Raw genomic sequence first — 25481 nt, 5'->3', positions numbered from 1 at the left:
AGGAATTCCGCGGCGCTCGGCCCCGGCCCCGCAGGGAGGCAGGGCGCAGACGGCCCGCGCGGAGCCTCGCCATTGGATGGCCGGGTCGTGCTCCACTCCTCTGCGCGGCTGGCTAGCCACAGGCTCACCTCCCTTCCCACCGCCGCGCCCGCGGGAGGAAGCGAGGTGGCCTTTGCCCCCGCACAGGCCAGCCAGGAATGTGGGGCCACGCTTCCCATTCAGCCCGCCCGAGGGCTCGGCTCGACGACAGCGGGGGCGAGAAGGGAGGCGCAGGGCCCATCCGGGCGGCACGACTCCAGGTCGTGGAAGGGGGTGAGGGGGCCGGCGCCCCAGGCGGCTTGTTTCCCGCTCCTTCGCCCCTTCCCCGGGGGCCGCACCCGCGCGGGACGCACGACGCGGCGGGAAGGACCCCGCGCGCCCAGCCGCCGGCGCTCCTAAGTTGGCCGAACCCAAGCCCCCGGGGGCGGGGGCCGTCGCGTGGCCCGCGCCCCGAGGTGCCCCTCTCCCCGGGAGCGCCGAGGTCCCCCGACGGCGCGAGCGCGCGGCCACAGGCCCTCTCCAGCCGCGCGCCCCAGCGCCGCCGCGACAGCGCTTTCTCTCCGCACCGCGCGAGGTCCGCACCGCCTCCTGAGCAGGCGGGGAAGTCGCGAAGTTTGCGAGACGCGCGCGGCGGGACTGCGCATCGGGTCGTGGGGACAGCCTGTGGCCCGGGGACCCGCGCGCCCCCGAGGAAGGGGCGCGTGGGCCGCGCCGGGGAGGAAGGGGCGGGGGGGGGGGGCCCTAGTCCCCGAGCCCCATCTCCCGCCGCGGTGCTCGGCCCGCCGCTCGGCCCCCCGCGGGCACCCGCACCGGCGCTCCGAGACCCCCACGCCGCGCCGCCCCCGCCCCCCGCCAACCCAGGGGAGGGGGCTTCCCACAATGCCCAGCGAGCTCCAGCCCGCACTTCCGCTGTCCGGCCGCCCACGGGGCGGGCGGGGGGGGCCCGGAGGAGCCGACCCCCGCCGCGGCCCCCTCCCGCCCCGCGGCGCCGAGCCCGGGGCCCAGCGAGGGGCGGGGCCGGCGGCCGGGCCGGCGGGGGCGGGGCCCGGGGCGGTGGCCGCGGCCCGGGCGCCGCTCGGGCCAATCAGCAGCGGCCGGGCGCGCGCCGGGGGGCGGGGTCAGGGTCCGCAGGCGGGGCGCGCGCGCGGGCGGCGGGGGCCGCGGGGTTGGAGCGGGCGCGGGGGCGCGCGCCGGCCTGACGGACGGACGGACGGACAGACGGACGGAGCAGCCGAGGCGAGCGCGCAGCTCGGACCCGCCCGGACGCAGCGCTCGCCCGGCGGCGGCGGCGATCACCGGCGCCGGTCCGGCGGCCGCGGCGCCCGCCCTCGCCCGCGCCCCATGGGGTCACAGGTAAGCGGCGCCGGCTCATTGTCCGCGCGGCCGGGCCGGCGCATCGCGGCCGGGCCCGGCCAGGGCCGCTCCGAGGCCGGGCAGCTCCGAGCCGGGGCGCGCCCCCGCCGCCTGCTGCCCCGCGCCCCACTGCGCCCCGCCCCGCGGGGGCGCCCTCCTGGCGGCGATCGGCGCGCCCCGGCTGCGGCTTCGGGGGCGGCGGCGGCGACCCAGCCCGGCCCCCGCCGATCCTGAAGCTCGGGCGGCTCGGGGCGGGGCGGGCGGGGGCGGTGCGGGGTCCCCGCGGGGCTGCGCGCGGAGGCGGCGGCGGCGGCGGCAGCGGCGGCGGCGGGGCTGCCCGGCGCCCCTCGCCCTCCGCGCCTCCTGCCGCTGCCGCCGCGATCCCTCCCCCGTCACCTCCAAAAGGGGAATTTTCCAGCTGGTAATTTCTGCTGCGTCAACGCCCGGCCCCAGGAGGCAGCCCAGGGGCGTCCTGGCGCCCCCCGCCCGCGCCGTCCCGCGCGCCCCCCGCCCGCGCCGCCGAGCCGCACCCGGACCCGCCCGCGCCGAGTTTGCCAAGAGTCGGAACTGCGGGAGGTGGGCGCAGGCGGGTCCCCGCGCCCCACCAGGCCTTTGGGGTCATTGTCTCCCCCTGACGCCGGCCACCGGCCTCGTCTCCATTTTAATTGCTGGATGAACCAGGGCGCAGGGGCCTCGGGGCCGGGTGGCCAGAGGAGCGCGGAGGAGACGGGGCGCGCGGAGCGGCCAGGGGCGCGCGGAGCGGACGGGGCGCGCGGAGGGAGCCGGGTCCGCCGCGAGCGGTGTCTTTGTTTCTCCGTAAATAGACATGTCAGTTTCACAGGGTAGCACGAGTCACTGTCTGACAACTCAATCCGATGGCAAATGGGGAATTTTCTGCGCCAGGAGGAGGGCTGTGGCTAGTTGGGGTTCCCCTGGCCCCGGTAACAAATTTATTATTTGTAGGTGTAACGGACCACGCACAATAGGGCTGGACCGAGGAGCCTGGGTACAAGCCAAAAGGGGTAAAGAACAGATATTTTCTGACACCGAGAAATATAAACAAAAGAAAGTTTGACTGAGATCCACAGCGAATTTCCTCGCGCTTTCCGTGCTACAATCTCAGCTACGCATTTGTGGAGGATTACGGTGGCAAGATTGTTATCAGCATTGTTTAAAGAAATGCTAATTAGGCAACGCGTTTTGCAAACTGCTGGGCGAGGACACCTGTGCGCGGAGTGCTCGCGTGCAGCTTAATCGGGTCAGTTGTAGAATCTTTCCTGTTGGATTTATTATCAAAGCTAACTTTTCCGTGTGGGTAACAGACTTGTGTATTCACTGTGTGGCTGGCCCGCTCGCTGCCTGTACAAGGCAATATTTCCACTCTGCAGGAATGGAAAATAGCTCGTTCCTCAGAAAGAAATTTAGAGGAGGGTTTTTCACATGAATAATGAAGTAAACAGTAGTATTTTATCATACTGGAGTCCTTTCATTTGGTTTATGGTAGTTCTAGATATTTTGCACTGAAAACTGTGGGGTGCCTTCTTATTCCAGAAAGAATTAAGTGAATGGTAGGCAGGCTGAGGCAGAAGTTACTGAGATCTAAGCCCTGTGTCCCCTATAAAGTTAATTGTCGTCTTCATAGTCTCTGCTGAAGGAGGGACGGGGGTGGTTATTGTGAGTTTTCTTTAGAAGCTAGTGGTCGGGGCGCCTGGGTGGCGCAGTCGGTTAAGCGTCCGACTTCAGCCAGGTCACGATCTCGCGCTCCGTGAGTTCGAGCCCCGCGTCAGGCTCTGGGCTGATGGCTCAGAGCCTGGAGCCTGTTTCCGATTCTGTGTCTCCCTCTCTCTCTGCCCCTCCCCCGTTCATGCTCTGTCTCTCTCTGTCCCAAAAATAAAAATAAACGTTGAAAAAAAAATTAAAAGAAAAAAGAAGATAGTGGAAGGTCCTCACTTTGGGCCTTTCCTGGAGACCAGCCTTAGGGGAGGCATTTTATTAAGCCTCTCGTTGACATCATCTTGGATATAAGAGTTTCGTTTTGATGAGACCATTTCTGTTCAGGTTTGCCTGTTTTCTCTCTGAAAATGCCTCGTTCCTGTGCTCAGACCCCGGTGATGTCCACCTTCTGGGGCTCAGGTGACTGCCGCCTAGAGGGGCACCACCCTCTTTGACACTCTGTGTCCCCACTCAGTTATCCAGGGCCCGGTGATTCGCTCGCCCCGGTGACACCCATGCTCCTCCGTCACACATGAGCACAGAAAGGGCAACGCAGACCCTGGAAAGGGCAAGATCACTCCTGGTTTAGAGGAAATGCTTAGGCCCGACGCCCTTTCGCTGTCAGAGGGTGTGTTATTTACAAACATGTTACACGAAATTAAGTTTTAAGAGAGTGAACTTTCCAACGTTATCCGTATGTGGGGCTTTTCAAATTAAAAGAAATTGGGCCACACTGTCCCTGTGGTATGTGTTTCTGGGACAGCTGTGTGGCCCTCCTGCTTTGTTCTCTACCAGAGGTCTTAGACCAGCCTGTACGAGCTGAGGAGACCCACTTAGTGCACGGTGCTTAGAAGAGCGCCCGGTCACCTGAGCTAATTCCTTCCTTTGCTGACGCGTCATGTGCCCAGGTGCCTTCTTGGTTGCTGTGTTAAGGTGAGGGGAAGGTTCTAGAAGCCTCCGTCCCTCCTGTCCTCTTCACACCTTGCAGCATAGCACCTGCCACGGCAGTCCATTCTGGGAGTTGGCATTCCTTCCTGACCCATGTTCTCATAAAAATATAGGCTTTTGGGGCACCTGGGGGGCTCAGTCAGTTAAGCGTCTGACTTCAGCTCGGGTCATGATCTCACCGTTCGTGGGTTTGAGCCCCGTGTCGGGGTCAGTGCTGACAGCTCAGAGCCTTGAGCCTGCTTTGGATTTTGTGTCTCCCTTTCTCTCTCTGCCCCTCTCCCCATTGATTCTCATTCCTTCTCTCTCTCTCTCTCTCTCTCTCTCTCTCTCAAAAATAAATAAACATTAAAAAAATGCATAGACTTTTTATTTCCTCTGACCTAACGTAATTTACCTTAAAGTCTGTTGAGTGATGGCACATTGCCCAGAATTCCCCTGTGTATCTGTCCCCTCCCCTGATAAAACATTGCTACCAGTTTCCTTTAGTGGGCTGGCTGCTAAGAATGAGTGGATGATTAAGAATCTCTGTTGAGGCCACAAGGCTGATTTAAGCGTTTGAAATACTGTGTCATCCTGATTGTGGTTCTGATGCCTTCGGCCCCCAGCTCTGGCTGTGCGTGGCCTGTATGGCTGGGCCTCACGCCATGAGGTTAGGGAAGGGTTCCCTCTTTTCTGCCATTCCGGCCTAAACACTTTGCGTCTTACATGTGCAGACCCAGGCTTTGTGTTCTGGTTTGCTAGTGATGGCAGAATGTGGCCTGGGATGTTATTTGTACATGAAAAAGTCATGGAAAACAGAGACAACCTTTCCTAACAAACTAGAAAGTTTTTCTGTTAAAGGGTAAAGAGAAACCAGGCCAGTTAAATTTGATCCTAGTATGATTTATGCAAAGTTTTCTGTTAAATTTCTTATCAATAATGCTATTTTAGTCATATTCAGATTTAAAAATTACTGAGTATTTTAAAACATCATTATTTGGACTTAAAACTCGCTAAGGTAGGTATTTTAGACTAGAAAAGTGAGAAATAATGTTCACGCAGTTTTGAACTTTGTGCGTTGACAGGTGTGCTTTTGAGTCACATTAGAGAGACACTCCCAAAGTTTCTTCTTTTTTTTAATGTTTACTTATTTATTTTGAGAGAGAGAGAGATTGGGAGTGGGAGGGGCAGAAAGAGAGGGAGACAGAAAATCCCAAGCAGGCTCCAGGCTCTGACCTGTCAGCACACAGCCTGACTCGGGGCTTGAACCCATGAATCTGTGAGATCGTGACCTGAGCTGAAACCGGGAGTCTGATGCTGGACGAACTGAGCCACCCAAGTGCCCCTGGCCCTGTTTGAATATTAAAAACGTTTCTTTTCTCATCCCATCCCATTTAAAGTAGTAAAACTTTTTTTTTTTTTAATGTTTACTTATTTTTGAGAGAGACAGTAACAGAGCATGAGGAGGGGAGGGACAGAGATAGAGGGAGACACAGTCTGAGCCAGGCTCCGAGCCTGATGCAGGGCTCGAACTCACAAGCTGTGACCTAAGCTGAAGTCAGATGCTTAACCGACTGAGCCACCCAGGTGCCCCTAAAGTAGTAAAGCTTCTGAGTGCCATTATCCTTTTATTTCAGAAGCTTTAAGTCAGCTTAGGAAATTTTGAGAGAAGCAGAAATTACTCAGTTTCATTTAGAGACAGAGAACACGCTGGTACAGAAGGTAGCAGCTGGCCCAGGGTCACCCACAGGTTCACGGGCACACAGGCCCTCCTCAAAGGGCAGACCGGCTGCAGGCCTGGTGGTGGCCCCGTGCCCCACGAGGAGCCTGCCCACACCTTGTCGGGTCAGACGCTCCCCTTCCCGGTGGGTCTGATGCATAGACCCACCCCGCATGCCCTCGTTGCCCCGGGAGGGGGTGGGGCGCTGGGGCCCGGCAGGTGCCGCCTCAGGCCCTGGGGTTGAGTGTCTCTGGCTCCCTGCCCTCGTGCTTCTCCACGTGTGTGCAGGGAGGTCGGCGCCGCCCGGTGTTTCCCAGATGGCGTGTTTGGGTCTGGGCCCTGGACCCTGGAGGCTGCGGGTCTGGGCGGGCCGGAGTCCCAGGGCTCCCAGGTGGAGGCCTTGTGCGTTCTCCTCCTGCTGCCAGAGAGCTCCTTGGTGTGCGGGCCGCTTCCCGCGCAACCTCCGGCAGACGGCAGGATATTTGCAGCGCAGTGGGACTCTGGGGACTCAGCCGGGCGCCCCTTCCCTCACAGGCGCCCTGCCCTCCGGGCCCTGCGGTGGCGGCTGGCGCGAGCTCTTCATGCTCCCGTTTGGGTGCCTCTCCGTCCTGCTTCCTCCATCCGCTTCTGAGTCGTTAGAGGTGGCACTTTTCCTGTGCGACCTTCTGAGATGAGAGAGAGTTGGGGATGTGAGTCCTTGCAGACTGGACTCGCGGTTGCTGAGTGCCTGGGGCCGGCCGCAGGGTGTTTTCCGTAACCACGCAGAGGTGCCTGTGCTGTGATTATTTGTCAAGAGAGCCCGAAGGAGTCAGGACGTGGAAGGGCGCACGGGTGGGCACTGGACAAGGCCCTCGCCTGAAGCCAGGGGGACGTTTCTGAGTCACGTGGCCCTGTGCAGTTCGGTAATTCCGCTCAGCTTGTCACAGACTACCTTTCCGTTTTTGCTCTTGGTCGTACGTGGGCAACTTTGGAAGTGGAAGTTTACAGGCCTTTCCATGGGGATGTGGTGGTTTTCCATCGCCTGTGGCGATACAGAAACACGTTTCTGTATCGTTTCGTTGTTTTTGTTTCGTTTTGTGTGAAGGCTTTTTTTCCTCCAACCTCAGAGTAGTTTGAAGAACTTTTCAGAGCTCCTTAGCAGACACTGTGCACTGGGGCAGTAACCACACATCTGTGTGGCCCACTGGGAGGCCGAACAAAGTGATTTTTAATACTGAGTAGGCTCGGCTTTCTCATTTTCTTTTCTTGTGTTGGCAGAATGAGACCAGAACAAGGAGTGAAAACGTGACACTGTCTTTGGGCGCCCCTTTGAATTAAAGTTGGCAGAGCATTCAACTCTTCATCTTGGGGTCGTGAGTTCGAGCCCCATGTTGGGTGTAGAGGCTACTTAAATGAGTAAACACACTTAAGAAAAAGAGAGAGAGAAAAGTTGGTTTGACACTTGCCCGCTGAACTTGGTTGGGCAATGTAGTGAACATCTGAAGAGTGGATAGGTGGTCTTCTGAACCTGTTGGCATCTCCTCTGCTCTGGCTTCCGGACTGCTGCTTTGCTGTCTTCGGCACGGTGGAGACCCAGCTGGCCTTGCTGATGGGGCAGAGGGCGGCTGGCAAGGTTGCCCGCAGTACTACAGAGTTCTCCCGATGGAGAGAGCCACAAGTATTTCCAAGGTGTGTGTGTGCACTCGGGGCCCGAGGAGCAGGTTGGGAAGGGGTCAGCACTGAGAAGCACGCCTTCACTGTGTCCAGCACAGAGGTCGGGGGCTCGGTCAGAGGCCAGATGTGTCTTGCTGTCTTCTCTCCTGGGACCAGTAGGCATGCCGTCCTTGCGCAGGGAGAGCGGACGGAGCACCAGCACGGCAGTCTCCCGGTGCACTGCCCACACCTGCTCAAGATCATTCACAATCCTCTTGCTTTTTACTTAAGCCGATCTTTGTCTTGTTTTAAGCAAGAATATCCACGAAATCGTGCGTTTGATGTCGGTTACCCTTTTTGGGTGCCCACTAAAGCGAGCACGTGACTCTCAGTGCAGACACAGATTTGCCCAGGAGCTGTTCTGGAGCTGCCCTTGGTGTTGCTGTGGTGTGCGGGCCACCCCTGGGGGTCCACCCTTCTCTGCACAGCTGCCTTCCGCTCTGTGCCTCCAGAGCAGCCCACACACCACACCTCACTCGTCACTCAGAAGAGCGCGTGCTGCGCTCTCCCCTTGTCTCCACCCACAGCCCACGGGAAAGGTCCGGTGCTTCCACCCAGTGGCAGGGGCAAGGGCCACCGAGCTATTGAACGGCCACCCCTGCCTGGGTTCTGGGTTCTGAACGCCAGCACCTTTGCCACGTGGCTTTCCTGGGTGAAGGGGCGGACTGTATCGTGGTTCTCACCTTGGAGCCCCTCGGACAGCTTCAAAAGGATGCATCTCCCAGCTCTGCTGCACACCACTGACTTGGATGGGGTGGGTGCTGGCGCATGGGACACACTCACGCCCCATCTCAGACGGCCTTTGTGATCATCTGACTGGGAGCAGTACTCTAAGTTAGGTTGCTGTTGTATGAGTTTCCGGGACTGTCGTGACAAAACACCACAGACCTGGTTTCTACACAATGGAGATTCATTCTCTCATGGTTCTGGAGACCAGGAGCCCCAAATCAGAATGTGCGCAGGGCCACACTGTCTGCAAAGGCTGCAGGGGAGGACCCATCTGTTGGCAATCCTGGGTGCTCCTTGGCCTCTGGATGCATCATGCCAATCTCTTCTGTGTGTTCTCATGGTCTCCTCCCCTTTGTGTCTAGATTTCCTTCTTACTTTGTTTTATTTATTTTTTGTTAAAATTTTGTAATGTTTATTTATTTTTGAGACACGGAGAGAGAACAAGCTGGGGAGGGGCAGAAAGAGAGGGGAACGGAGGGTCCCAAGCAGGTTCTGTGCTGTCAGCACCGAGCCCCACGTAGGGATCAAACTCACAAACTGCGAGATCATGACTTGAGCCGAAGTCGGATGCTTAACTAGCTGAGCCCCTTAAAATTTTTTTTTAAGTAATCTGTATACCCAGCTTGGGGCTTGAACTCATGACCCCGAGACCAAGAGTCACATGCCCCTCCAACTGAGCCTGCCAGCTGCTCCTGAATTTCCTTATTCTTTTAAAACAATTTTTTAATGTTTTTTTTAATGTTTTATTTATTTCTGAGAGGGGGGAGGGGCAGAGAGAGGGAGACACAGAATCCGAAGCAGGCTCCAGGCTCTGAGCTGTCAGCACAGAGCCCGACATGGGGCTTAACCCACGAACCACGAGCCAAAATCATACTTAACTGACTGAGCCACCCAGGCACCCTGGGATTTCCTTATTCTTAAGAGGGCATCAGTTACATTGAATGAACGTCTGCTATGACGACCTCACCTTAACTTGATTAGATCTGCGAAGACCCTGTTTCCAAACAAGGTCACATTCACAGGACTGGGCCGGGGGAGGGGGGGTTAGGCCTGAACGTGTGGGACATGATTTACCGTAGCTTGTATTTGCATGTTTGCACGTGTGCTTCTCAATCCTGCGTTAGTGAAGGTTCTCCGGTCGCCAGGCATCACCTCTCCAGCCACTGGTCCCCGGATGGCACAGCAGGCCCAGCCCCATGCCTGCCACATGCAGGGCTCTCAGCTGCCAGCAAGGCCCTTGCTTTGCTGAAGTGCATGTCCTGAAGGGGAGGTGACAAAGACAGACAGACGGGCCTCTGAGACACAGATGGTGATCCCTTCCCCGGACAGGTGCCCGGGGAGGCTACCGGGACCAGGTTCTTCTGCGTGGTGGTGAGTAGGGCGGAGTGAAGGGTACTCAGTGGGGCTGGGGGTGGGGGGTACTCTGCTGCTGCTGCAGAGAAAGTGCTGGATGCACGTGTGCCCTGTGTGTGCCCCGGTGGACGCACGTGTGCCCGGTGTGTGCCCTGTGGATGCACGTATGCCCTGTGTGTGCCCCGATGGACGCACATGTGCCCTGTGTGTGCCCGGTGGACGCATGTGTGCCCTGTGGACACACGTGTGCCCTGTGTGTGCCCCAGTGGACGCATGTGTGGCCTGTGTGTGCCCTGCGGAAGCACGTGTGCCCTGTGTGTGCCCTGATGGGTGCACGTGTGCCCTGTGTGTGCCCCGGTGGATGCACATGTGCCCTGCGGACACACGTGTGCCCTGCGTGTGCCCTACGGAAGCACGTGTGCCCTGTGTGTGCCCCAATGGATGCACGTGTGCCCTGTGTGTGCCCCGATGGACGCATGTGTGGCCTGTGTGTGCCTTGCGGAAGCACGTGTGCCCTGTGTGTGCCCCGGTGGATGCACGTGTGTCCTGTGTGTGCCCCGATGGACACACGTGTGGCCTGTATGTGCCCTGCGGAAGCACGTGTGCCCTGTGTGTGCCCTGCGGATGCACGTGTGCCCTGTGTGTGCCCCGGTGGATGCACGTGTGCCCTGTGTGTGCCCTGATGGGTGCACGTGTGCCCTGTGTGTGCCCTGGTAGATGCACATGTGCCCTGTGTGTGCCCCGATGGACGCACGTGTGCCCTGTGTGTGCCCTGATGGATGCACGTGTGCCCTGTGGACACACATGTGCCCTGTGTGTGCCCTGCGGATGCACGTGTGCCCTGTGTGTGCCCCAGTGGACGCAGGTGTGCCCAGTGTGTGCCCTGATGGGTGCACGTGTGCCCTGTGTGTGCCCCGGTGGATGCACATGTGCCCTGCGGACACATGTGTGCCCTGCGTGTGCCCTACGGAAGCACGTGTGCCCTGTGTGTGCCCTGCAGAAGCACGTGTGCCCTGCGTGTGCCCTGTGGAAGCACGTGTGCCCTGTGTGTGCCCTGCGGATGCACGTGTGCCCTGTGTGTGCCCTGCGGAAGCACGTGTGCCCTGTGTGTGCCCTGCAGATGCACGTGTGCCCTGTGTGTGCCCCAATGGATGCACGTGTGCCCCGTGTGTGCCCCGATGGACACATGTGTGGCCTGTGTGTGCCTTGCGGAAGCACGTGTGCCCTGTGTGTGCCCCGGTGGATGCACGTGTGCCCTGTGTGTGCCCCGATGGACACACTTGTGGCCTGTATGTGCCCTGCGGAAGCACGTGTGCCCTGTGTGTGCCCTGTGGATGCACGTGTGCCCTGTGTGTGCCCCAATGGATGCACGTGTGCCCTGTGTGTGCCTTGCGGAAGCACGTGTGCCCTGTGTGTGTCCTGGTGGATGCACGTGTGCCCTGTGGACGGACATGTGCCCTGTGTGTGCCCCGGTGGATGCACGTGTGCCCTGTGTGTGCCCCGGTGGACGCACGTGTGCCCTGTGTGTGCCCCGGTGGACGCACGTGTGCCCTGTGTGTGCCCCGGTGGACGCACGTGTGCCCTGTGTGTGCCCCGGTGGACGCACGTGTGCCCTGTGTGTGCCCCGGTGGACGCACGTGTGCCCTGGATGTGCCCCGGTGGACGCACGTGTGCCCTGTGTGTGCCCTGCGGATGCACGTGTGCCCAGCTGCCCCACCAGGTCATAGCCAGGCAGCGAGTGAGGCTGGTGGCACCGTTTCAGGACGGGTTTAGCGCTTCCCGGAAGATACACGGGAAAGCAAAGGAGCAGCTGTTGAAACGCAGTCTTTGAAATGGAGAAAACTCCGTCTTGTGCTAAAGAAAACGTGGAGCTGAGGGCATCGTCGTGCCGTGAAGTGGCGGGGTCTGCGACGCTAAGCGTGTAGTGGCCGTGAGAGCAGGAGTGTTGTGGGGACGTGGACGAGGCCGTTGTGGTTTAGTGGGGTACGGTCCACACTCACAAAGACGCGGTCCCTCGAACACTGACCCCGCGCTCGCCAGGAGGTTCGGAGGTCGTTTAATGAGCCAGGAGCTCCGCTCGCCAGGCGGGCCGCTGGGGGGTGGTTGCTGCTGTCACTTCTGTTCACGCTCGCTCGTGGTCCCCTGTGAGTGACGACCCGGAGAAGAGGGCCTGTGCCTGTGCAGCCCCAGAGCCGCGGCCTGCGGGTCCCATAGCACCTTAGAGTCTGTCTGCGTCTGCGTCGCGGGATCACTTATTCTCCCTAAACTACAAGCTGTGTGGGCCCCACCGTCTGATTCTTACTGACCCGGGGCGTTTTCGAACACGCACAGAACTGGCAAAAACGTCCTTGTCACGCAGCCGCACTGGTTCCCATTTCGCTGGTGTCCCTCAGCGTCTTGCTCTGGGCCGCGGGCTGGGTGGGGTTAGGGTGCTCTGCGGACCCTGTTTCCCTGTAAGGGCTGTGCTGTGGGGCGGCCGTGCCGGCCTGGATCCGGGTTCCCCTCGGGCTGTTGTGTCTTCACTGTCCATGGCTTCGATGGCACTTGCGGTGGCGCCTCGGGGACCTCATTCACGTTTATTTTATACCGTTTGTTGGTTGAAGATCGGAGCTGTTGCTGTAGCTGCTTGCACCTGTGACCTTAAGGAGCCCCCCACTGGCCCCCGGGAGGGTCTGGGACCAGGCGCAAGGGGCCGTGTGCGTCGTGCGGAGCGTCTGCAGGAATGATGTCCACATCAGAGGGCTCAACTCATCATATCTTAAAGCCCAGTAGTTTTTACGTTGTGGTGACTGCTTTTTTTTTTTAATTAAAAAATTTTAAATATTTATTTATTTTTGAGAGAGAGAGAGAGAGAGACAGAGTGCGAGCAGGGGAGGGGCAGAGAGAGAGGGAGACACAGAATCCGAAGCAGGCTCCAGGCTCTGAGCTGTCAGCACAGAACCCAACATGGGGCTCAAACCCACAAACCACGAGATCATGACCTGAGCTGAAGTCAGACGCTTAACCCACTGAGCCACCCAGGCACCCCTGGTGTCTGCTTTTAAAAACACGTGTGCTTTTGGGGCTCCGAGTTTGGAATTTTCCTGTTAGTGAGAAAGTTCTCCGCGTCAGCGGGTTGACTCCAGGCCTCAGTTTGCCGTTTGCAGGCCTTTTCTTTTGAATGTTTTAACGCGTGCTTCTCAGCTCGTTTGGAGCCGCGTGCTGTTTTTGCCTTAGTTTTCTTCCCAGATAAATGGTTTTTGCCCACAGCCGACACTGGGTCCGAAGAGGAAGAGCTGGCCCGCCAGAGCCTCGGGCGTGGACGAAGTCAGTGTGTGGCCGAGCCACGTGGGCTTGGTTCTCAAACTCCGGTCTCGTGAAGAAAACGTGGGGATTTTGGCGGAGCGGGGGGAGCACAGGGGGTGGGTTCATCCGTCGCTGTTCACGTGCTGCTTCCCGAGTGCTGTGAAGACGCGAAGGCCACAGCTTGGGTCCTGTGGCCTCTCTCCTCTGACACCAGCAGGCTTGGGGTCTGACGGGGCCTGGGGACGGCGGACGGCTCTCCCCTCGTGCTTGCAGGCCAGCGTGTGTGTCCTGCCACTCGTGTCATCCTGCTCAAGATCGTGGTGACAGACGTCACTTAGCTGCTGCCCTCTGTCCCGGACTGTCAGTCAGTGAAAGATGTCACCGCGTGTAAGGGAGCCGGCGAGGTGGTGGCACACGCCATCCCCTCTGTGTGAGCACAGAGGGAAATACTAGCAGGGAAGGTGACAGCTGTGCGGCCAGAGGGCTCACGGCCCAAGGAGGGTTTCCTTTTGTTCCTTCGAAGTCAGGCTTGGGGTCCCAGGGCTTTGGCAGCCACTCCACGCCAGGCGGTCAGCGAGGGGGGGGGCGGCAGGAGGGAGAAGTGTGTGTTCTCCTCCGGGGGGGACCCTGCCCCATGGTGCTTGGAAGGTCCTAGAGGAGTCCGTGGTCACGTTGGCCCGGTTCTGGGGGCCAAGGAGGCAGACCGTCCTCGGTCCTGGTGGAAGGACCTATGAAAGTCCCGCCCGGGCTCCGCGGGGGCTCTCCCAGCCCAGGTGGGAGGGAAGAAAGGGAAACATGGGTTTCTCTCATATTTATGCTGCGTTCCTCCTCTGCGACGTTAATTTCGAACGGTTCCATCCTGCCCCATGCAAGTGTTTGGTCTTTGAGTTTTATAAATGAGCAACTTGCCATGGGTGGGGGGGGGATCTGAGCAGACGTCTTAGGGTCCGTGGTCCCAGCTGTCACTTCTTTCCGTCAGTTTATTTGTTGTAAACTCCTGAGCACCAACATGAACAACCTCTCATTGTTCCTCTGAGTTGGGCCTTGTTCAGATTTAACGTCATGGTTTCCTTGGCTGCTTGGGCATTTGAGTAGTTTCTTACATCGTGGTGTTATAAGTAGCACTAGCAACATCTTTGAGCAAGTTAGCATTTGGGGTCATTTCCTTGGGGTAGAATTTCCCAAAAGTAGAATTACTGGCCAAACACGTGTGTTTTGTCTCACCGTGTGCTGCAGGCTGTGTTCCGGAAGGACCCGTGGCCTACGGTTCTCTGGTTGCACGTGACCACCGTCATTGGGTTTTTGTGAATTCGTGTTAATCTTTTCAGCTTCATTCATGCAGATTTTTTCTTTGAAATCTTTTCTCAGAGTCTAGTATGTTTCACCAGGTTTCTTCTAGGCTTTGCCCAGACACCTTTACAGTTTTAGCATTAAGTCACGGGGTCCACTTTGAGGCTGGCTGTGGGGCTCACCTAGCACCCCAGCCAAGACCGTCCTCAAGTTGTCACCCGCCTCGGGACCCTCTGTAGCGGGCCTGGGGATAGGTATGCGGGGCGGGCTTGGTGACGAAGGTAGATGATGGCTGGCCTGTGTGGCCTCATTCCCGAGGGCTTTGTCATACAGGGGTACCTGGCACCCCTGACCCCATGCTGTAAGGGCAGGACCCCGCCCGCCCACTGGCTGCCCAGAGAGACAGCACCTTCAGTGCCTGCTTCCTGCAGCTGTGGTCACTGCCGGCAGGGCAGACCTGGAGACCCCTCGTGTCTCTGCCACGTGCCCCAGAGCCCTGAGTGGCCCCTGGTAAGTTCCCCTTGAGACCCAGGTCTTTCCTTGTGAATCGGGAGTTTCATTTCTTACCGTGCCTCGGGGCTGGTCCCAGCCCAGCACTTGACAGAGGGGCTTTCCCTGGGAGAGGCCATCTCCCTTACGTGTAGAGACGGGGCACAGGGTGCCTGAAACCTCCCCTCCTCCCCCCAGTCCCAGCCCAGACCCTGCCCCTCCCACAGGGCTTCTGCCCCACGGCCTCGGACTCCTGGTGGGTCCAGGTGGCCCCCATGCTGGTGCCCACTGCTGGCCGGGGCGGCCCCGCCTTGACCTCCTGCCCTCATCACATACCCCTGCCTTGGGCCCCTGCAGCCTGGCCTGTGCCCCCAGGCGGGCTCGGCTGGCCACTGATGGGGTTGCCAGGGACCAGGGTGATCTCTCTGTTGACGGCTCCGGGACTGGCTGTGTTGTTGATGTCCCTGTGAGTTAGGGAAGCTGAGCCATCGCTGGGGGCCGAGCGGTCCTGGCTGCAGCTGCCCACCTGGTCTGCTTCCTGCTCTGGCGATGACCCTTCAGTCAGCAGCTGCCTGTGCGTCCTTCAGTCCGTCGCGTATTCAGCATGTAACGAGTGTTTACCTGGGAAAGGCCTGTGCTGCCTGCTGCTAGTCTCAAAAGGTGACGGAGACGTGGCGATGATCGATGGTTGTGTCCTGCTCAGGGTGGTCCTGGCCCAGCTGGCCCAGCTTCGCATGCAGCACCTTTTTTTAAAGCCTGTTTATTTATTTTGAGAGAGAGAAAGTGCATGGTGGGGGAGGGGCAGAGAGCGAGGGAGAGAAAATCCCCAGCAGGCTCCAGGCTTTCAGCTCAGAGCCTGACTCGGGGCTCGAACCCACGAACTGTGAGATCGCGATCTGAGCTGAAATTAAGAACTGGGCGCTTCAGTGCCGGAGCCGCCGGGTACCCTGCCGGCAGCGCCTTCCGTGGACCAGAGGTGGCTCGTCTACGGCGGTTAATAGGAACGTGGCTGTGTGAACACGTGGGCTAGTACTTGATGTGAACAAACGTTGCAAAAAGTTTAAAACTGGTGTATCTGGTTCAGGGGTAGGTGGGCATTGTCTGAATTATTCTTACAATTTTCCCGTAAGTTGCAAAGTGTTTCAAAATGAAAAGTTGAATACAGCGGCACAAAGGGTTTCATCCTGGTGCCGAAGAGCAAGGTGTTGCCTTTATGTCATTTCGTATTTGGAGTCTGTTCCTGTCTTGATGACGGGGGTGCAAGTGCTCGGTTAGCATTTCAAGTCACAGCGCGTCTCAGGCTTAAAGTTCACAGAAATAGTTTTTCTGCCTCGTGAAGCTGCTCAGCTTTCTTTTTAAGAAAAAAAGTCCAGGGGCGTCTGGGTGGCTCGGTCGGTTGAGTGGCCGACCCTTGATTTCGGCTCAGGTCATGATCTCGGGTTTGAGGGGTGGATCTCCTCTCGGGCTCTGTGCTGACAGTGCGGGATTCTCTCTCTCTCTCCCTCTCTCTGCCCCTCCCCTGCTCGTGCTGTTTCTCTCTCTCCCTCTTAAAACAAATTAAGTTGATGTGTGGCTATTCCTAGGACTTTCATAACAAAGTACCACAAACTGGGGGCTTAAAACAACAGGAAAGTGGGGCCAGAGTTGCAGTCAGGTGTCCCAGGGCTGTGCTTCCTCCCTCTGAGGCTCTGTGGGAGGGTCCTCCCTGCCCTGTGGTTCTCAGGGCTCCAGGCCCTGCATGGGCTGTGACCCCATGGCGCTGTCTCTGCCTTCAGTTGGTCTCTCTCTGTGTTTGTGTCTAGATTTCCCTTTTTTATAATGACACCAATACCATTGGGTTAGGACCTCATCTTCGTAAAATCTGCAAAGACCCTGGTTCCAAATAAGGTCACGTTCACAGGTGCTGGGGTTGGAGCTTCAACATGGCTGTTTCTGGGACACGACTCACCCACAACAGCGAGTGGCTGCGTCCACCCCCGTCACACGAGTGCTGTCACGTCTGGAGCCATGTCACCTGGGCACTGATGGCTTGGAGCTGGGATGTCATGGAGTGTGTGGCTGGTCGGCTGCGGCCCTGCCGTCCACTCCCCCGGATCAGGGATCTGCTGTCTCCTACTTCTACTGGTGCTTCACAGGGGACGTTTGAAAACCACTTCTTGAGTTTAACACGTAAGATTTCAGTACTACAGGTTTAATGTGAAAAAAGCACCATAGTCACGTTGACCCGAGAGTGTGCTCAGAGATGTGTTCCTGTGCTCAGAGGCTCGTGCCCTGACTGGGGAGGAGCTCCTGGGAGCTTCCTGGAGGGGGAGGCAGCGTCTGGCAGCTGGAGGGGTTTGCCACCCCTCCTCTGTTCCATGCAGAATTTGCCTTTGTAGACAAGGCCCGTTAAAACAGCACGTCCATACTGCCCAGTGCCTCATGCGTTACCCGAAGGAGCTTAGCTGCCCTTAAGACCAAGTGTGGTTTAAAGGAGAGGCATCCGGAATAGGACCCCGGTCTAGCAGGAGGTGTGTGGGGGGAGGCGCGGAGAGCTGGCCTCTTCCCCTTTCTCTCCCCCAGCCCACAAAACAAATTCCCCCAGGCCAGCTTCCCAGCTGCGGAAGCAGAGAAACTGGAAGTCAGTCGGAGCTGCTGCACTTGGCTCAGCCCTCAGGTGGATTCGGCAGGCACGGGCCCTGCCTGCTTTTGCACCGGCCTTTTTCGGAGGTCTCTCTCGAGACCCCTGACCCTGTTCAGGCCTTTTCCGTCCTCCTCCACCCCCAGGGCCCGCTCCTGTGCACCAGAACCTGAGTTAGGACGTCCGGGGCTCCTGCTGAATCTCCCCTCCCCTTGGAGAGTGCTGGTCTCTGGGTCCCTGTCTTGGTGACTGCTGCCGCAGCCCTGAGGCCGAATCCTCCGCAGCTGGGCACTTGGCTGTCAGCTGGCTCCCGGCCTGTCGCCGGCACTGCCCGGGCTCTCCCTCGGACTCCAAAGGGTGGTGCCCTCACCACCTCTCTTGTGGGTCTCGCATGCGCTTTGAACCATCCAGAGACACAGAGGCTCGGTGTCTCTCGAGGTTCCGTGGCCGACTGGGTTCTCCTGCCCACATGATGTCGGGTGGGCCTGCGGCTCCCCGGGTGCTGGGCTGGAGTGGCCAGGCAGGTGGCTCAGTGGTCGGGTCAGGGCCCTGCTGGGGCGCCCTCTCCCTCCATATCACCTTAGCTCCTGTAGCTGCACAGACCTGCCCACCCAGAGAGGTGGGTGCTGTCAGCTCCTTGAGGCTCAGGCCAGGTCGGAGAGGGAGAGGCCGCTGAAAGCCCTGGACTCTCCTGGGGGGCTTCTTCAGAGGCCACTGCGACCCTCTGAATGTGCGCTGCTCCCTTCCCCGCTGCCCGTGACTGGTTTGTGCCCACTCTGGGGAGCTGCCCCTGCCCAGCCCCTCCCCTCCCCGCACAGCACCTTCGCGCTGATCTAGAATCATCCTTGCTGTGACTCCGGTCTTGGTGGTGGTGCTGGGGGAGGGAGGGGTCTCTGTGTAGGGAGTGGTGTCCTCAGACCTGGGTTGCCTCCATCACATTGGCGGTGCAGTGAGAGCCTGAGTTCTGCTCCCATGGTTAGAAATTTGCTCAGACGGTCATCAGTGGAAAGGGGGCACCTGAGCACAGGGGCGGGGGACCGGGGTGGGGGTGTGCCCGAGAGGGAAGTGACACCAAGGCAGGTACGGAGGCCGCAGGGACAAGAGGGAACAGAAAGCGGCAGAGGAGGGGCCGGAAGTGGGGGCGGTGCCCGCAGACCCACAGCCGGGGCGGGGGTGGGCGGCTTTGCATGTTGCATGTGTAGACGCTGTCGGCTGCAGCGTGGAAACTGTGAAGTTCTCCAGCAACTCCCGCTGCCTGTGGGTTCTCACCAGAGAAAATTCGGGTAATACCACTTCCCGTGTCGCCGGCCACCAATGACCATTCGACGTGTAAGAGTCTGATCTGTAAAGTGATTTCTCATCATGGGTGTCTTCACCTCGAGTTGTTCAGAACATAGCAAACCATCTAAGCACTTCACAGGGTGGGAAATAACATCTGCGTGGGGAGGACAGAGCTGAATTTCAGGGCCGCACAGACTTCCGCAGAGGAGCATTTCCCTGCCGGCTGACCAGTGGTGTTCCTCGGCGGGGGGCATGGTGTCTGCGCGAGTCTCCCTCCGGCTGAGCCCCGCAGTCTCCCCCACGGCCTCCTCGGGGGCCCATCTGTCCCTGTGTCTCCGTCCTGCACAGACACCATCGGTCCCATTGGACTGGGGCCACCTGGTGACCTCGTGTGAACCAGCTACTCTGCAACCACCTGTCCCCGAGTAAGGCCACGTTCTGAGCCCGTGGGGTTAGGGTTGCAACGAACAAATCTGGGGGGACAAAACCCACCCCACCACACGTGAGAAAGCTCAGGTTTGTGGTTCACGAAAGCAGATTTCTAATGGACTTTGCGGAGGCATAACTCGCACACAGCAAAGTGCCCTCATTTAAAGTGTCTCTCTGTGGGTCTGCACGTACCTGGGTGCCAGGGACACCGTCGCGGAGGACGCATCCCTCAGCGCAAGGTCCCTGAGCCCTCAGGACTCCGCCCCTTCGCCGGCTGCAGCCACTGCCCTGCCTCGCCCCGTGGATCAGTCTGCACGTTCTAGAACTCCGGTAGAAGGCGGTTCACGCATGCTGCTCTGTGTGGCTTTTTTCACTCAGCACGACTACCGTGAGATCCATGCGTGTCCAGGAAAGTGACGTTTGGGCTGGAAGTGCGTGGAGACCTTTCTGCCAGGTGCATCCCTGTGTTGGGACAACACTTACTTACTTACCGGTTTGCCTGTAATGCGCGCTTGGGTTGTTTCCGGGTTTTGACTGTTACGACTGTCTGTGTACCAGTCCTCGTGTGGACCCGTGTTCGCGCTGCATTGGAGTGGTTGGGTCACCCGGTGTTCGTTCAGCTTGTGACGACACTGGTGAGCGTTTCCCAAGGAGGATGCGTCCTCTTAGCTTCCAGCACCCTCGCCAACATCGCTGTGGTCCCGCTGCGGTGGTTGCTGTTTGGACGGGTGAGCGGGGTGCAGGTGAGCCAGTTTTGTGATGTGTCTGTTCAGAATATGGCCCACTTAAAATATCACAAAAGTAACTACAAATGGGGTTTTTAGGGCCGTCAAGTGGGCGCTGATGTCTGCGCGGCACCCTCTCTCCTGCGGGGAGTTTCCGTGGGCAGCACGTGGCCCGTAGAACCACAGTGGTCCAGTTCTAGCACTGACGGTATTTTCCTCCTGCTTTAAAACAAGGTTTGTCTGTTAGATTCCCTTTTTTTTTTTTTAAGCAGGCTTCACGCCCCGCGTGCAGCCTGACGCAGGGCTTGAACTCACCACCCTGAGATCAAGACCTGAGCTGAGATCAAGACCTGAGCTGAGATCAAGCGTTGGACACTTAACCGACGGACCCACCCAGGGGCCCCTAAGGAAAAGGTTACATTGAGCTTAGCAGGTGCGCACAAGTCACAGGCGCGAGGTAGGAAGGTGAGGTGGCATCTGTCGTGAAACAGGCTTGCCCGTGTGTTTGTGATGGACGCTCACGTCTCACGCGAGTTCTTCATTCGATACGGTCTTTCGTGAGTGGGACTCAGGGACCAGCCCTGGGGGAGGATCGGGCTGGCCAGGGGGGCCCCGGGCCCCTGCGCAGACTGACTGTTTCACGTTTTCATGGGAGCCTGTGGTCTTCCCGTTGGAGCTCCTTACAGTTGAGGGAAGAAGTGATCCCACCCCGGTCCCTGGACCTTGAACACACGATGCCCCCAGTGAAGGGTGGCATTCACGGTGGCCCTCAGAAATTGTGGTTCTTGTGCATTTTGAGACACGCTGATGCATTTGGACGTTACCCATGAAGCACCAGTAGTCGTGTGACAGGTGAAAGAATGACAGACGTGTGTCTTCAACAGGCTGGCTTCTGCTGGTAACTTGTAAGGATGGCTTTCTGGTTGAGACACCCTTATCTTCAGACACTGGAACGTACTCTGTAACTCCCAGGGTGACCGGGGATTGGGGTGCTCTGTACCTCCTAAGTTGGGGACCGGTGAGGGAGCTGCCCTGCCCTCAGCATCCTCGACGCCAGAATCGTGGACCGACAGGACACGCTCCCATGGGTAGGAGGCAGTTCCGGTGCTCGGCTTGGAGCGTGGTTTACTTTGTGCTGGAGCCGTTGGAGCCGCATCCCTGTCCCGAGGTCCCCGTGCCGAGCAGAGTCATTGGAGCCAGCACAGGGCACGGGGTACGCGGGAGTGCAGGGCTCGGTGCCACACGCAGGCACCTCCGTTGGCCAGGACCTTCGCGTCTTCGAGCTTCAGTTCTTGCCTCTTGGGGACGCCCTCCACCTTCCCCAGAGGCTGCGGGATTGCAGGTGGCACCTGAGTGTCATTGCGCACGTTGCCTGCCCAGAAAGGACCCTCCCTTTGGTAGGAGTCTCGCCGGTGACGTGGTGAAGTCTCGCTGTGCCCCTGGTTATCCACGACAGGGGCTCCCAAGCCCCATTGAGCCCCCAGCGCTGCAGGTGACATGACCTTTGAAGCCCAGTCTGGAACGGGGATTCAAGTTGTTTGGGTGCCAAAGCGTTAGGTTTTGTGAGTGATTCCGTGAGAAGCGAGTGTCTGCAGATCAGGAGGCTGTGAATAGGTAGTGGGGGGCCCAGGGGAAACGAGAATGGAAGTTTGGAGAACAGGCAGGGGGAGGGTGTAACTTTGAGGGGTGCCTGGAGCTCCTTTGTGGCGTCTCGGATGCCAGCCCTGCGGTCTCCCCCGGCCCTCAGACCCCTGCCTCACAATGAGATGGAACCCTGACGGGCTGCAGGCTCCTCTTTGAAAGGGCTCCTTCCTCACACGGTCCCACGCAGCCCCCTGACTTCCTGAGGGCGCTGTGGGCTCCATGCGGGAGCACAGGTGGTTCCGAGGGGACGGTCGGGTTACCTGTCCACAGGTGTGTGTCTGTGGCCAGGTCTGTCTCCAGCAGGTGGTGTACTCGGGCTGGGCGGGCAGGGGTGCCGCCGTCCCTGTCCTCGAGGAGAAGCCCTGTGGACACGTGCTCTCACCTCGGGGCTGTGTCCCGTCCGGACGCCATAGACCTGACTGGCCGTGTCGCCCAGGATGCTTCCACTTTTAGGGTCGCAGCAGCTCAGAGCAGGGGACAGCCACCCCCTGCTGTCGTCCGGCGGGCGGAACCCCTTGGGCACCTTACCGATGCTGAGAGGTTATCCATTTTGTAACGAAAATTCAGCTGTTTTCCTGTGGCTTCTCCGGGCCTGGGTATGCCCCACGTAGCCTTGATATTTTCGTAGTATTTCATGTACCCGTGATATTTTGTTTCGTTTCGTTTCGTAGCATTTTCAGGTATTTTAGATTCCATTTCTTTTTAGTGTACATTTTTCCCTGATGAAAATGGTCTGGTTCTTCTGCTGCATCGTACTGTCGGTGAAGTACATAGCTGATATTTAAGCTCCCCTAATGGAGTAAAAATTTATTCCACAGTTTTCTGTGCAAGTTGAAATTATCTTAGCAGTACAGACCCTGTGTGGTGGTCGTTGCCTCAGCGAAATGGAGTTTTCTGTTGCTTTCGTTGCTTTTCCTAGTTCTTACAGAGCCCGTTTTGCTGGCGAGTAAAGAGACTTGTTGTTCATCCAGGAAACCAGGGGGTGAAGCAGCTTCCTGACCGGCCACCGGCCACCTGGTCACCTGACCTGGTCACCTGAGCTGTCAATGCTCCCATCACGGCCGGGAACCGGGTACCACTTTGCCTGGACTTTAGGCGTTAAACTGATGCCTTTTGTTTACACGATGGTTTCCCTTGACTTGAGGCACATTTCCGACCCTCTGTCCCTCCACGTCTGTGTATCTGCGCCTGTAAAGCCAGGCGTGAGGGGTAAAGTCACACCTGGGCGGAATGTCTGTTCCCATAGCCTCTTCCCGTCCCACCTCAGACAGTCTGGGGTCGGGGGGGGGGGGGCAGCACCCTGGCTTAGGGCCCACCTCAGGTGGCTCTGAGGTGCTCCAGACAGAGCGCCCGTGGTGTTGTCTGTGACCGCGGGAGCCCTCCCTGCGGCCCATTCTGGACATTCTTCGTGTTTCTTCTTTTTGGTGGCCAGTCCTCGTCGGGGACAGGGTCGGCCGCTGGGACCACAGGTGGCCAGGCCTCGTCGGGGACAGGGTCGGCTGCTGGGACCACAGACCCCACAGAAGGTGCGAGCAGCATGTTCACTTTTGCCTTTGGTGCTGCGCCCGTTGGGGCAGGGCTCGCACCCCCGGCGCTGCCCCGAGCTGTGCGCGGCCGGCCAAAGAGAGGGATCGGGTGTCGGGAGCCCCCAGGACCCGGCCATCTGAGGGAAACGCTCTTCCTGCCGGTCTTCCCCGCCAGGGAATGTGAAACGGGGCATTTATTTTTTTGATTTAATCTTACGGCCACTAAAACATAAAGGAGGGTAAAATTTAGAGTGTCAATTTCAACATTTCCATGAAAGCAGTGATGGTTTTTAGGTAAATATTAAAGGTTATCCTTGCACTTCTGAGAAAGCAAACAGAATTAAAAATACAAATTTTAAAAAGTATGCCAGATGAGTTAGAATGTATGTTCATGAGTCTGTGAGTCAAAATCAGCAAGAATACAGACCTTTACTCTTGTTTTTTAGAAAGTAAAACGAACCCCATGTTACATTCCCCTCCCGCTCCTCTCCCTGCCTTCCTAGATGCATCCCAGCTGGCAAATTTTGTGCTTCGCCAGTTACTTTCTCTAATAATGATAGGATGGCAGCCAGCGTGGTGCTCGGTGGTGTGGACCTTCCCGTAAGAGTTCGTCGACAGTAAGTCACGTGATCGTAATAACCAAAGGGCGAGTACGGTTGTTGTTTTCATTCTACAGATGAAGAATTTGAAGCACAGAGAGGTCGAACAACTTCCCCAGGCCACACAGCCAGTGCCGCCGGAGCCAGCGCTCCGGTCCGAGCGTGCCGACGCTGAATGGCGCACGCGCATCTGGACTCACGAACAGAAAATGTCCGCTGAGCCTCCAGAATGAGCGGTGTTTTGTGCAAGCCCTCTCGTTAATTTCAGTAAACGTTGCCATTCGTAGCCCTTTGCAACGTGACATCTTCACGAAATATTTTTGATTCTTATTCTTTGTGACATAGACCTACTGTGTTTAACCGCTGGGAGGCCTTGTGTTCTCCGCTTGTGGTACAATTGTGTGTTTCTCTCTACTGTCCATCTGTTTATTCCGGGGGAACATCTCTCAGCACGTATAGGTACAACCCGTATTTTGTGACGAAAATGTTAAGATCCACTCTCTTGGCGGATGCAGTTTTTAACCATTAGCAAAATTGAAGTCCAGCGCAGTGAGGACACGGTGTAATCCTAGTTTCAGGTGTACGATACCGTGATCCCACAATCCCATGCGTCGCCCTGTGTTCATCGTGTCAGGTGCCCTCCTTCATACCCACCACCTGTTCCCCCATCCTCCCACCCACGTCCTCTCTGGCGACCATCAGTTTCTTCTCTAGCGTTAAGTCTCGTTCTTGGTGTGCATCAGTTTTGTTTCTTACATTCGACATACAAGTGAAATCATGGTATGTGCCATCCTCTGACTTATTTTGCCAGCATTATACTTGGCACCTCCATCTGTGTTGTTGCAAATGGCCAAGTTTCATTATTTTTGTGGCTGAGTAATATTCTATTATATATGTAAATACCACATCCTCCTTATCCGTTCATCACCTGATGGACACTTGGGCTCTTTCCATAGTTGAGCTGTTGTAAGTAATGCTGCTATAAACATCGGGGGGGGGGGGTGTATCCTTTCAAATTAGTGTTTTTGTATTCTTTGGGTAAATAGCCAGTAGTGCGACTCCTGGATCAGATGGTATTTCTATTTTTAGTCTTTTGAAGAAACTCCACACTGTCTTCCACTGGCTGCACCAGTCTGCATTTCCACCAACAGCGCACGAGGGTTCCTTTTTCTCCACACCATCCCCAACACCTGCTGTTTCTTGTGTTGTTGGTTTTAGCCATTCTGACAGGTGTGAGGTGATGTCTCATCATGGTTTTGATTTGTATTTCCCTGATGATGAGTGATGTTGAGCGTTTTTTCATGTGTCGGTTGGCCATCTGGATGTCTTCTTTGGAGAAGTGTCTGTTCGTGTCTTCTGCCCGTTTTTAAATCGGGGTATTTTCTTTTTAGATATTGAGGTATTTAGGTATTGATGCTGTGGCCGATGTCAGAGACATTACTGCCTGTGCTCTCTTCCAGGATTTTTATACTCTCGTGTCTCCCATTTAGGTCTTTCATCCATTTTGAGTTTATTTTTGTGTCTGGTGTAAGAAAGTGGTCTGGGTTCATTCTTCTGCGTGTCGCTGTCCAGTGTTCCCAGCACCACTTGCTGAAGAGACTGTCTTTATTCCACTGGATATTCTTTGTTCCTTTGTTGAAGATTAGCTGACCCCATAGTTGCGGGTTAATTTCTGGGTTTTCTGTTCTGTTCTGTTGATCTACGTGTCTATTTTCGTGCCGGTACGTACTGCTTTGATGACTACAGCTTTGTAATTTAGCTTGAAGTCTGGAATTATGATACCTCCAGCTTTGCTTTTCTTTTTCAAGATTGCTTTGGCTTTTGGGGGTCTTTTGTGGTTCTGTACAAATTTTGGATTGTTTGTTCCAGGTCTGTGAAGAGTGCTGGTGGTATTTTGATAGGGAGTGCATGAAATCTGCGGACTGCTTTGGGTCGAACAGACATCTTAGCAGTGTTCTTCCAACCACGAGCATGGACCGTCTCTCCATTTCTTTGTGCCCTCTTCAGTTTCGTTCAGCAACGTTTTGTAGTTTTCGGAGTACAGGCCTTTCATCTCCTTGGTTAAGT

The 25481-nt window shown here is 57.3% G+C and overlaps 1 protein-coding gene across 3 annotated transcripts in view; it reads left to right on the top strand.

Moving 5' to 3' along the window:
• The first annotated feature begins 1182 nt into the window (after positions 1 to 1182).
• Positions 1183 to 25481, top strand: part of ZBTB46 (zinc finger and BTB domain containing 46) — a 63365-nt gene continuing 39066 nt past the window's right edge. The window contains exons 1-2 of one of the 3 annotated variants that reach the window (XM_086702750.1): positions 1183 to 1392; positions 7010 to 7420. The gene's annotated coding sequence lies outside the window, so the exon portion shown is untranslated. Of the gene's footprint in view, positions 1393 to 7009; positions 7421 to 19964; positions 20079 to 25481 lie in introns of those variants that run through there. The other 2 variants (XM_086702748.1, XM_086702749.1) reach the window with 2 other exon arrangements.

This window comes from Puma concolor, chromosome A3 (assembly GCF_028749965.1).
Source record: "Puma concolor isolate L17-30 chromosome A3, mPumCon1.1.hap2, whole genome shotgun sequence".
Lineage (NCBI taxonomy): Eukaryota > Metazoa > Chordata > Mammalia > Carnivora > Felidae > Puma > Puma concolor.
The sequence above is the reverse complement of the archived record's forward strand: the minus strand, read 5'-3'. Positions and strand labels throughout refer to the sequence as shown.